The sequence below is a fragment of the Haliaeetus albicilla genome, chromosome 24, assembly GCF_947461875.1.
Source record: "Haliaeetus albicilla chromosome 24, bHalAlb1.1, whole genome shotgun sequence".
Lineage (NCBI taxonomy): Eukaryota > Metazoa > Chordata > Aves > Accipitriformes > Accipitridae > Haliaeetus > Haliaeetus albicilla.
The window spans coordinates 20643540-20655775 of NC_091506.1; the positions used below are offsets into that span (position 1 = coordinate 20643540).

At 33.9% G+C, this 12236-nt stretch overlaps 1 protein-coding gene and 1 long non-coding RNA gene across 5 annotated transcripts in view; both read right to left on the reverse strand.

Moving 5' to 3' along the window:
• CENPP (centromere protein P) overlaps positions 1-12236 on the reverse strand; it is a 160737-nt gene that overhangs the window by 62024 nt on the left and 86477 nt on the right. The window lies entirely within an intron of this gene.
• Positions 10843-12236, reverse strand: part of LOC138681798 (uncharacterized) — a 58134-nt gene continuing 56740 nt past the window's right edge. Inside the window, exon 4 of the long non-coding RNA XR_011322001.1 lies at positions 10843-11173. This is a non-coding gene — a long non-coding RNA (uncharacterized lncRNA). The remainder of the gene's footprint in view (positions 11174-12236) is intronic.

The window sequence follows — 12236 nt, forward strand, 5'->3', positions numbered from 1 at the left end:
TACATTGGAAGTGAAATGGACTTTATTATAAAAAAATCCCACTACTTTTTAACAGTGAGCCTCACGGGATTTTGTAAACAAAGTAAATGGGATTACCACCATTTTACAGCTTGTGACAGTAAGACATAGAGATGTGACCTGACCATTCTTGGTCAAGAAAAATATGGGAACAAATTCAGAATCTTTGGCCACCAGTAGGATTAAGATATGCAAGGACAGCTCAACACAACCCCCCCTGCATTTACTGTTTATTCTCTAAAATATATTTGAGCAAATAATTAATTTTTGCAGGCTTACACTGGAAATTAATATACTTCAAGAAGGTAATCAGATTGAGAATGGAATATAGTTCTGCTAAAGTATTATCAGACTCAGAAGTCTTATGAAATAGTATGGACCAAACCCTGTAATAGCCATTAGATATTCTTGTGGAATAAGAAGCTTGAAATAACTTGTTGAAATAACCTGTTTGAACCTCGGTCATACTGGTCCTTTGAAAACTTCCTAAGTCTTACTGAAGTAGGCACCACTTGATCTTTTAGTCTGACAAGAAGCTCAATTGAGGTATACTGGGAAAGCCTTCACATTATTCCTAGATAGGTGGAATAATCACTGCCCGCAGAAACTCACTGTATGCAAATCAGCAAGTCCCTGATGAGAATGCGGTTTGAGGAAGAAAACTCTTAAGTCAATCAAGTAACAATTCTAACAAACAATCAGATTTGGGTAGATGCACAGAAGTACTCTCATTACCCCTGTTCTCTAGATGCAGATGTAACTGCAATTTGTATCCACAGATAAATTCAAGAGAGAACAAGCTGCAAGTTGCTAAGACAGCAAAGATGTCCCATCAGAATTTTTTTAACCATTTCAGAGAGGAAAATACTCAGAGTAGGGCAAAAACCTGAATAAAATTTTCTTAGTAACCCAGCCAGAGACAAATGTAAGGTAAATATATCTAAATACAAGGATGTAATGTAAATGTTGAAACATGAGAGGGTAAGATACTTTAAAGTTAGTAAGAGACCCAGAATAGCAAAGGTTAGGATTCAATAGCCATAGCAATTCCAGAACCACAATGCTTTGTGGCATAAGGATCATGCATAAGAATTTGGACAAGACCTGCTAAATCCTTCAGGTAGGTCCCGTTATAAATTCAAACATAACAGAAGACATCCTGTGATTATCATCATATTAATAGAAAAGGTATTGACACTGGCATTTTTATTGAGTAGGATCTTTCTACAGGTTAAATGATGACAGAACTTTGAGGATCTGCCTGAACTGTTGTTTTGTGCACAGGGACATAGACTTCTGGTAAAATAAAAACTGCAGAGGTGTCCAACAAAATAAGGTGGTTACCATGGAAGCTCAGATAGCTTTCTGAATTTGAAGCAATGATCAGATGCAATGCTTCCTCTAAGATAAGGTAAAAGATCTTTCCTCAAAAAACAAACAAACCAACCCTATAAGAACTCAGAAAAATAAAGGCATCAAATGCCTCCCAAAGTGAGAATGTTGTTATCAATTCCCATGTGTTGAGGCTGTTAGAACCTCTGAGACCCCAAAAATGTAGAGCTGACAGTATACACCCTTCCCCATTTTCCATTTCAATTTAATAAAGAATAGAGAACCCCTCATGCCAAAGCTACAAATCACTCAATTTTGCTCCAAAAAGGAGTTTGAGGCATGACCACTAGTGAACCACTTGGGTCTAGTGGCCCAAGACAACAAAGTGCATTTCACCCAATGAATTCTCTTTTATGTAATACTGTAGAGAGTGGTTGATATAACTTCTGAATTTCAATTCTGAAACATGCATCATGCTTGCTCTCACTAGAAAACTCTCTTAGCATTCAATGAAAAAAAAATAATCAGAACTTGGAAGCATGATTTTATCATTTCTTTACCAACAATTTAGTTACTCTTTTACTGAAAGAAATCAATGAACTTTCAAGATCTCTCTCAAGTGACAACTTTATAAACAGTTATATCATGGCAACAAAATAAACAGTTTATTGTTTCTATTGTATAGTAATACAAATGTTAACTAGTTGAAATTCTCATGAGAAAACATTTTCTAATTTAAGTACTATGTTTATATTATAATGTATACAATTTTCAGTGAACACAAGACTACGGATAGTAAAATATTAGAAATACGAGCAAATACTACCAAAATAATTTACACAAAAATCCTGATGACTTTCTATATGAAGCAGTTTTCAGAAAACAAGTCTGCAGATCATAAGTTTGTAGTCCAATACAATATCTGGTGTTCTGGAAGTCTGAAGCTTCCTTAACTAAGCTTCAAAATCTCTACTCATTTGGAAGTGTGGGCACTTAAAAACATAACCACAGGGACCTACCTATATCCTCTTTGGATTCACAGCCTGAAACAACCAACAAAGGGTCAGTCCTTCTGTTTAAATGCAGAAAGCAACAATGAAGATGCAGTATCGACATGTGTTACAACTTTTATACAACCGCTCCTTGCTAAGGTTATCTGTCAAGACCAAAATTCAGGTCAAATCACTGCTTAAAGGCATCAGAATCATACTATGACAATCTTATAGAATGTCCTAACCACAAAGGTGAAGCCTACTTTGGAAAGAGTGCATGTTTTTAAAGTGACTTACTTTTAAAGCTGGTTTTGCATGCAGGAAGCATTTAAAAATTTAGTGGACCAGAAACAGCAGTCAACCATGTAACCTACACTCATTTGGAGGAAACCCTGCATAACAGTCTTACTGTCTTCTTAAAAACTGAAAAAGATATAAACATCCATCCAAACAGACTAATTCATAATAATATGTTTGACTTATTCAGTAGACATACATTCCTGTTTTCTAATAAACAAAAGAATGATCCCTGCTGCTATTGCTTATTTAGTAACATTACCCTTCTATTATAGCTAGTTACCATTAAATCCCAAACACTCCATTTCAAGGGGAAAGGCTTTAATTTTACTTCTCCTGGCACACTGAAAACCATTTTAAATGGGGAAAAAACCAGTGGACATGTAAAATAAGAGCTCTGATTTAATGATGTCAACAACTTCTGTACAGTTGCAAGGCCCAAAATATTGTGGAAAAGAGTTGGAACACTTTTTCCATCTAAAAGTAGTGAAGACATCACTTAAAAAAACTCTAAAATGTATTAAACAGATCTCCTGTTCCACATTAAGAAATGATCATATGATCAAAATGAATTTAGCTTTTTATTTTCCTAATAAATTAACATATTACTTAAAAGTTTTATACCAATTCAGGCATCAACCAGCTATACTCAAATGCTAGCAAGCATAATTTCAACAATTTTGTTACAACTGCTATGATGAAATTCAATGGAAATACATTGCTTTAATGGTCCCAATATCCAAGTTACAAAGTCTCATTACACATGTAATGTTCCTTGCTAACAAACACCCTGTTTCCACATTAAAATTCCATCAGGATAGACTTAGCACTGTTTTTTCCTTTTCAGTTTAAGAAGTCAACAGAGAATATCAAACAGAGCTTTTCATAAACATCTTCCATTATATATGATGCAAGATGAAGAAGGTGCAACAGTTACCACATCATGAAATTACCTTTAGGAAAACATTCACATATCATTGTGCATCCCTGAAAGAACTTATATAGTCAAGTACTGAATAAAACATTTTTGATCACACCATAAAACAATTCATGATAAATTATCATCCATTTGGTGATACTGAAATACTCCAGTTAGAAAAGCAAAACTAAACCAACAGATTTGCTAGCATTATGGTGTCAACATTTTCACACAATAAAAGTCCTTATCTAAACCGGATAACGTTTGATCAGTCTCAAACGGAATGGCATAAAAAAAAGCCAAACTACCTCAGGGTGAACCTCAAAACTAAATGAAACAGCTGTCTTAAAAACACAGCTTAATTTTTCTTCAAGGAAACTAAAAGCAAAGGAACACCATAAACAGCAATACCCTTTCTCTGTGGAACTATCTTTGGTCACTGTCAAAGAAAGGGGCTTGGACTAGATGGGCTTTGATCTGATCCAGCACAGCTGTTCCTATGTTCTTAAGTACTTTACACGTAGCCCTGCCTAATTGCTGCTGAACATAATTTTGCACGTTTCCGTTAAGTACTTACTGACTTTATCAGCCTGTGAACACAATTAATAAAGTTTCTCAATACACAGTCCAGTCATTGCTATGAAGTTTCTCAGAGCAATACACCACTGCCTCTTCTCTGCAGTCATGTCTATTAAAAATTCCCATCAACGAATCGAGTTTCCCAGGACACTGCAAGATGCAAATGAAGGAGAATCTCATTTGAACAGTGAGGTAGTCTAGAGAGCTGATGTCAACTTTACATCTTGTCATTGCCCAATAGCTGAGTACTACTATAAAAGCTCATGCAGCTTACATGCATTATTCTATTTCAGTCACTCACTAAAACTAGAAGTAAAGTTTGATCTGTCTTTCATTGATGTCTACACCTGGGAATCCCTGTCCCGGTGACTAGAAGTAGTCATTTCTATTTATTTTCACCTTTTTATCTGGAAGTTCTAGTTCTATGGGTCATGAGGTTTACTTGGGGCATTGACTTCAAAGCTCTGTATTCAGAAAATGTAATTTTTTTCAGTTTGGAGAAATATTGTGTACTACAACTAATTGGAAGACCATATTAATCTCAAGAAAAATGAAAGATCTTCTCTCTTCCCCAGATTGCAGTTTCCTTTATAAACATTAATTTCTTTTCTATGGGAGGATAAAAATACACAAAATTATGCTGGGTATTAGGAGCAAGGCAGCTAAGGGAAATGCCTGAACATTGCTTATCTATCATAAGGTCCAATACTTGTTATGCTGGGCTCAGAAAATTACCTGATGTTTGGGAGTTAAAATGGCTTAGCTATTTGCTTCTCCCATAAAAGCCTGTGATGTTCTTGCCTAGTGCTTCAAATCCAGTCCTGTGAGTTTGCCAGCCATAATGGACACAAATATTCTCTGTAGTCTATACAAGTGAACAAAAACCCAAGAGTTGAGTAAATTCCCCCAAACAATATTCTTTCAGTCTGCTTGAGCCATCCTGACTCCATTCATTAAATGGATTTTTTTCAAGGATTTAAGAATTAAATTAAAGCATTAACAGTTGCATTATGTAAAATGTTCATCTTAAAAAACATTTACCTTATAATTTCTTCTTTAATAGTCTGTTACGTAAGGAATTTCCTACAGCCACTGAGTAAACAATTACTGTAGTTTGGCAGAATTTCCATTTCTTTTGTGTTTAATTCTTTGCACATGATACAGATCTCCACACAAGTTATCAAACGCAAACATTTGCATAATTCATAGCTTCCAATTTAGACTGTTATTTATATTAACATAGCTTTGATATACTGAGTTATTAAGACCAGCTAATAATGTAGTGTTTTCTACAAAGTACTTTGAAGCAGTTCTGCTAATTCAGAAAAAAGAACTTTCATTCCAAATGTGCAGCATTATGAGTATATATGGAGAAAAACTGTAGGTTTTGCATGCAGTATTACTAAAATAAATCTATGTTTCTCTGTGGGAACTTTTCATATGATAGCAATTCCTAGGGAAAATATATAAAAGCTGACTTATTTTTTCCACAAGACATATTTTTCTCAAAGGAGTAATACTGAACACAGCTGTGGAAATATTAGATATTCAACAACACTATCAACCAAGACAAGAATCTTCTAAGTGAATTATGTAATGGTATTTTTAAAGGATTAAAATTAGGAAAAAGGATTAAAATTGACTTCATTTTTTTCACAGCAGTTTCTCCAAAACCCTGAAAGTTGGCTCTGCCTTTATATTTTATCTTCTGGCCTCATGCGTTCTGTTCCTTAAAAACCTTCACAGCTAGGGAACGACTGCCCTCATGAATATTTCATGGTTCACATCCACTTTTAAATTACTATTCTTTATAAATATATATGGCTTGCCTTCTTCTAATGCAAGATGGTTCTGAACTTCTTCAGTAAAGCTTGTTCACTACCAGTCTTCCAGGGAGAACTCTTTTACTATTTTTTTTCCAGCACAGTTTGGCTCTCATAACAAAGAACTCAGGAAGCAAGACTTTTCCTCTTTCAATTAGACCAATTACTTTTTGGGTCTATATAAAACATTAAAATCTACTACACTTCCTTGCACATTTCCACAGCTGAACTATAAATGTTTCATAAAGTATTTCCTTTTGATTTGAACCTGCCACCCACTCATTTCTTTTGTGTTAACCTAGTTTTTGCATTGGAAAAGGCAAAATAATTATCTTTCCTTCTTGATGATGTATGGGTTCAAATAGATCTGTATTACCTATATTCTTGTATTTATTTTGAAGGTTATTTTGATAGCCTCTGGTAAAACCTTAAATGAAAGAAACATTCATTAATTCTCCATTTTAGCTGAATTAAATTTCTTTCCAATCTTCTGAGCAAAGAACAGCCCATGGTTTTATGTGAGGAGACATGCATCTTTTACATTAATTGTAAAACATATAGAAATTATAATAACCATGAAACAAAAGTATAGTCACAGTACGAATCATATGCCCACAAATTACCAAAGATGTAGTTTGCTTGTTTAACCAAATAAAAGTTATACATTGGTAAGTAAGCTTACTTTCTAAAGTCAAAGCTACTTCATACTGCTGCAGGCAAGCTAAATGGAAATTACCCTTTGTGGAATATAAGCGTTCAAGAGAAAAATAATAGCTTCTGCTTTACAAATTGTTCTACAAAAAGATCTCATTTTCCATACTGTAAGTTAACATGCAATTATGACATGTTTTCTTTCAATTTACATTAGTATTTCCACTGAGTGGTAAAAGTAACTTCTATCATCTAGTGAATTTCTATCTATAATAAAAAGCAGTGTAGAACCATCCAGGGAACTAAACAACTTAACTAATACATTCCCATATTCCCAAACAAATACTTTTGAAAATAGTATATTAGGCTATCTGTCAGACAATTCTAACTTCTCTGCAAATTTCTACATGGTCTTTTAGCTTAGTTTAGAAGTGTTTATCTTCCAATTTCTTTCATTTTTTGGTCAACTCTGCTATAACACCTGCCACACCACATCACTGCATGTGCAATGGCAAGTGAGACTGAGCTCATACCTAGATTCAACCAGTCATAGGCCTTCACTGCCTAAATCAAAGCAACCACATTTGTTCAAGGCTGTAGCAGATTCAGCTTTTTGAATACTGCATACCCACAGAGGGAATAATGCCAAGAATGTATTTGTTACTTTATACACGTTTTATTTTTTAATACGTAAGCACAACTAGTATGAACAGCTGCAGAAGCTCAACATAGTTTCACTGGTGAAAAAGAAAGACTTAACAGCATAATTATTAGATCTGTTATGGTATATCAAATATTGCAGGTTTTCCCTAATTTACATTTAATTTCTGTATTTGTTCCTCTCCTCCTTATGCTTACTTGTGGTTTTACCCTACAGGTAAAATGGGAAAAGAATGAATGTTAAAAATCAGCAAAACACTTTATGAAATCTAAGTAATTAAAGCAAATTTAATTGTCTTCTTATAAGTGCCAACTAGGGAAAAAAACCCTATAGATTACATAATACTTATGATTTAATAATAGCGTAATTATGAGAAAATAATATTAAAACCGTAACAGCAGTAGTTAACTACAATTAAAGCAGACTTCTTCAGAAGCCTCCCAATGTATTTAGTGTTACATCCAACCTTGCATGACAGAGTGACTGCTATTGTGTCGATGAGACACAAACGAGACCCTCCTATAAAATTCCCAGGAACAAACCACGCACCTGAGAACACAGGCTAGATTAATTAATACAGTAGGAAAATAACTTCTTTAGTGAGATAATATCCTTCTTTTTATTAGTAATGTTTCTGAAAGCTTTCATTTCGACTATTCTGAAGTAACAAATTGTGTGTTTCAAACTTTCAAACAAATTTAGTCTGGAGATCTTCCTAGAAATATTGTTACATTTTCCATCTAAAAAACAGTATACGCTCAAAGTACATGCAAATATTTACGGACCCATGTTCTTCATCAGACATACAAGTGCAAACTGTAACCAATTACTATGTTATAAATGTGATATTTACTGCTTCCATTTCTAACAGCCTATCACAAACTGAGTCAAAGTCATCTTTTGGATCTCTGAATTTCTAATAAAATATAAATTACCTTTGTTTATAAGTAAAGTTAGGAAAAACTGTAATACCAAATTCAATTAAATTATCTTTGCAACCTAACATACTTTGAATACTTTATCTTTTCTGGAATACAAAGGACTGGATGGCCATATTTCTTTTTTCTTAAAACTACCAACTCAATGGAAATTGATGACAGCTACCACTTTAAATGTTGCCTCTATGTTCTGAACAATATGAATCCAGCAAAAGTTTGTGTGTAAGAAGACTTATTTAAACTTCCATATTATTCATACTGTTTGTTAAAACAAAGGAAAAAATGGAAAAAATCAGCATTTACAGGTGATCAGGTTTGTCAGGTTTTGGTTTTGTTGGTTTTTTTTTTTGTTTTTATTATTATTGTTAAACTTTGGCAGAGTAAATGCTTGACACTCTACGAGGAAATGTTGTGCTCAGTCCAGCTTGTACTCTGAAACAGAAAATTTTCCTTTAGAACTTATTGTTGGAGTGATTCAGTAGTTTGGCACTGGTTGCAAAGCTTTTAATTTTAACTACTGTTTGATTTTCCATGAAAGAATGTCTGGTGTTTCCAATGTCTGTAAGGCAGATAAATACCCATATTTCATAAAAATGCCATGTAACATTATCCAAACTTGTAAGTAGCATCAAAAGCAAGACTAACAATTGACATGTACAGAAACCAAAACTATTTCAAGATCTTCATTCATCAAGCAGGTTCTTCAGGCAGAGCAGTTTACTGATCCAGTTAAGTGTACAAACCTTTTTACAGGACCAAGGAGATGAGCATCAAGGTGGGAATAAGCTAGCTGGGGACTTCTTAAACTGGCATTCCCACACAGAAATTTGTATTAATCTGTAGCCTCAGGTAGAACAAAGTTAACCTATTCTCCTAAGGCAACACAAACTACCTGCAAGGGTGAAAAATAAGGTCTGTCTCTTCAGGTTACTATTTTGCCTCTTCAGTCATTCCAGATCACCACTTTCTTCCATATATAAAACACATGATAAGCCTGACAATCACTCACATGGATGCATGTACATGCACACTTGACTTCACAGCTCTTTTTGTACATGATCTCTTAATACTGCAAGCTATGAATTGCCCTTCAATACTGGTATGTTGCTAATAAATGCCAGGGACTAAAGACTTTGACTGCAAAATGAAACAGTACATTTTGTTGTGGCTTCTAAGTCAGCTGCCAAAAATATGCAAAAAAAGTATGCATATATTAACAAGTGAAAGTTGATTCATGCATGATAATAAATTATTATTTTCTATATTTACATATAAATACTGAAGAATCAAGATGAACTACAGAAATTGAAGAATAGTTTTTCTATACTCAGCTAGCTTAAATGGTGTAGTTCAACTCGAGAAGAGCCAAAACTTAGCTAAAACCAAAATATGTGACTGCATTCTACATGGACTGGTTGTGAGCATGAAAGGAATATGTCATGTTATTAAAATGTGATGGGCACTCTCCAAGACAGATTTGTGCAGTTGATGTTAGATTCATCACTTTATGTAAACCACATTTATAAACAGTGCCAGATAATGAAAAAGTACTTAGTTTGCCTTAAAATAACAAACGTATACAAGATCAGCTTAAAAAGAGATTGCAATGTAAGCATTAGCCACATATGGCAGCATATGCTTACTTCCTCACATACAGAAAGTGATACAAATATAGTCATTTCCAATAAAGAAATCAAGATAGCATCTGATATTACTGATGTGATAATGTTAAATATAAAACACCATGCAAATTTTTTTCATTTGCATATTTTACCACAGTGAAAGACAGTATTCTGAATCACAACATGATGGATATACTCCTTTCCTTCACCTCAGAAATTATCCCCACTACTCATAAAAATCATGTATTTTAAGGCAAGATAGAATTCTAGTTTTCAACCATTTCTTTCATTGGTGGAAACAGAAATCACTGAAAATGTCTGAGCAAACAGTTTGACCTCATATAATATTTTAGTTACTTAAACATGTAATATTTTGTAGGAAAATATATATACATTTGCTCGCAAGGCAAATACCTTCAGACTACTTTCTATTTGAGAGTATCTCTCTTCATTAAGGCCCCTACATCATGGATTAAACAATTGTGACAGACACATTTTCCTATCAGGCTATTTAAAATAAAAATCTCACTATTAATGAAATACCAGATGCAATAAAATACCATCAATTTTCCTTTTAATAATATCTTCAACTATATTACCTCAAAGCAACTGCTTTACAATATAGCCAAGAAAGCTGCATTTGATCCTACCTCAGAAGGCTGCAGGTACAGCCTTTGAAAGCTGCTACACATTCTACAGAAGTACACTGTAGTCTTACCCTAAGAAGTGAGAGGAACATTGACCCAAGTACCTAGCATCAATTCATTTGTTTACACACTCCAACTTTCATTCAGAACTCCACAGCTGCCCTACTGTGCTGGCTCCTGTAATGACTTTGGGTCCAAAAATTAAAATATACTGGAAACAGTGATTCTGAAGAGGAATTCTGCAATAGTAGTCAGGTTTTAGTAAATTGGAAATATGCTGCAAATGTTTAAAAGAACAGGCTCATAAAGTAGATTGAGAACCACTGGCCTATTTTAATTTGTAGTATTGGTATCAACAGCTAACATCTAAAGATCAGAATTTGGTAGTCAAGAGACCTGAAAAGGTGACTTCTGAATATTTTATTTTAGAATTCAATTATATTCACAATCAAAATAATAAATCCGTGTCTTGAGATATTAAACAGTTTCATTACAAGAACAGCATGTCAAGGTAAGCAATATTTATTTCTACCATATTGATGCTATACGTCATACAAAATATTAGATAATCCATTATAAGGTAAGATGGTTACATTTTTTCCAGATACTACCACTCTACATGTCAGCTTCATTATATAGTATGGCTATGACAAACTTTATGCATGCAGGAATGTGTTTCTACCACCAGGATCAACTAAAAAGAGAAAATAGTAATTAAAATATTTATCCAAAACTGAGATGTTGCTAAACATCAGGAAAGGGAAGCGTTGCTGCAAAACTAGGATCAACTGAAATTGCTGATTCAATGCTTTACTATTGAAAGGAGAAGTGAAAAAGAAGAAACCGGTACATTTATACCACAACCCTCAGGTCCTGCTCTCTTCGATTAAAGAGCCAAGAAAGTGTTGGAGGGTTTTTTTAAACAGCAATTTAATACTAATTTGCTCAAGTAAATGCATCCAAACCAAGCTATTCAAAACACAGGGGAGTGTTTGCTTAGGAAGCTTTGGTTTCTAAATGCAGGCAAGAGAATGTAGATAATGTAGTTTGAGATTTCAAAAAAAAGTTTAAGATCATCCTTCAGATTTTTATGTGGGAATGTGATTGCTTTTGAAACTGTAATTTCATTCCATGGGAAAAGTGATAGGGACAACCTTTATCATCATTCATCTATGCTACTGGAATGGGAACACATGCAAAAACAATGCAGCAGGTAACACAAGCCTTATCTTGTTTGATATGATAGCGCCAAAGTTTTAAATTTTGGCACAGTATCTTTTTCTTCCTTAAGAAAGTATAGTAGACAAAATAACTAATATGCCACTTAAACCATCATTTTGCAAACAGCACCACATTACATGTATGTTAAAAAACCCAAAATTTCCAGGCTATTTTTCTGCAGCAAGACCAGACGCCTAACACAGAAAGGAGCTAATTAAAGAAATGGACGAAATCAGATGTGCATGGAATTGGACAGATATCATGTATTGTAAATTTAAAGATACAAACATTGACTACGAAACTTGCTTTAGGTAAACCCAATTAGTCATACTTTTCTTAAGTATACATAAACAGGTAGCCTACAGAAGGTGAACAAAGAATAACCCAGTTTCTAAATATTGCGATGTGCATGGCAGTAAAAACCATACAGCAGGGCAAATTCTCAAGGACTTAGTTTTAAGCTCACAACTTCAATCCTTATAACAAAATATTGTCTCTGTTTTAAATAAAAGTTATGCTTTATTTCTAATACACTA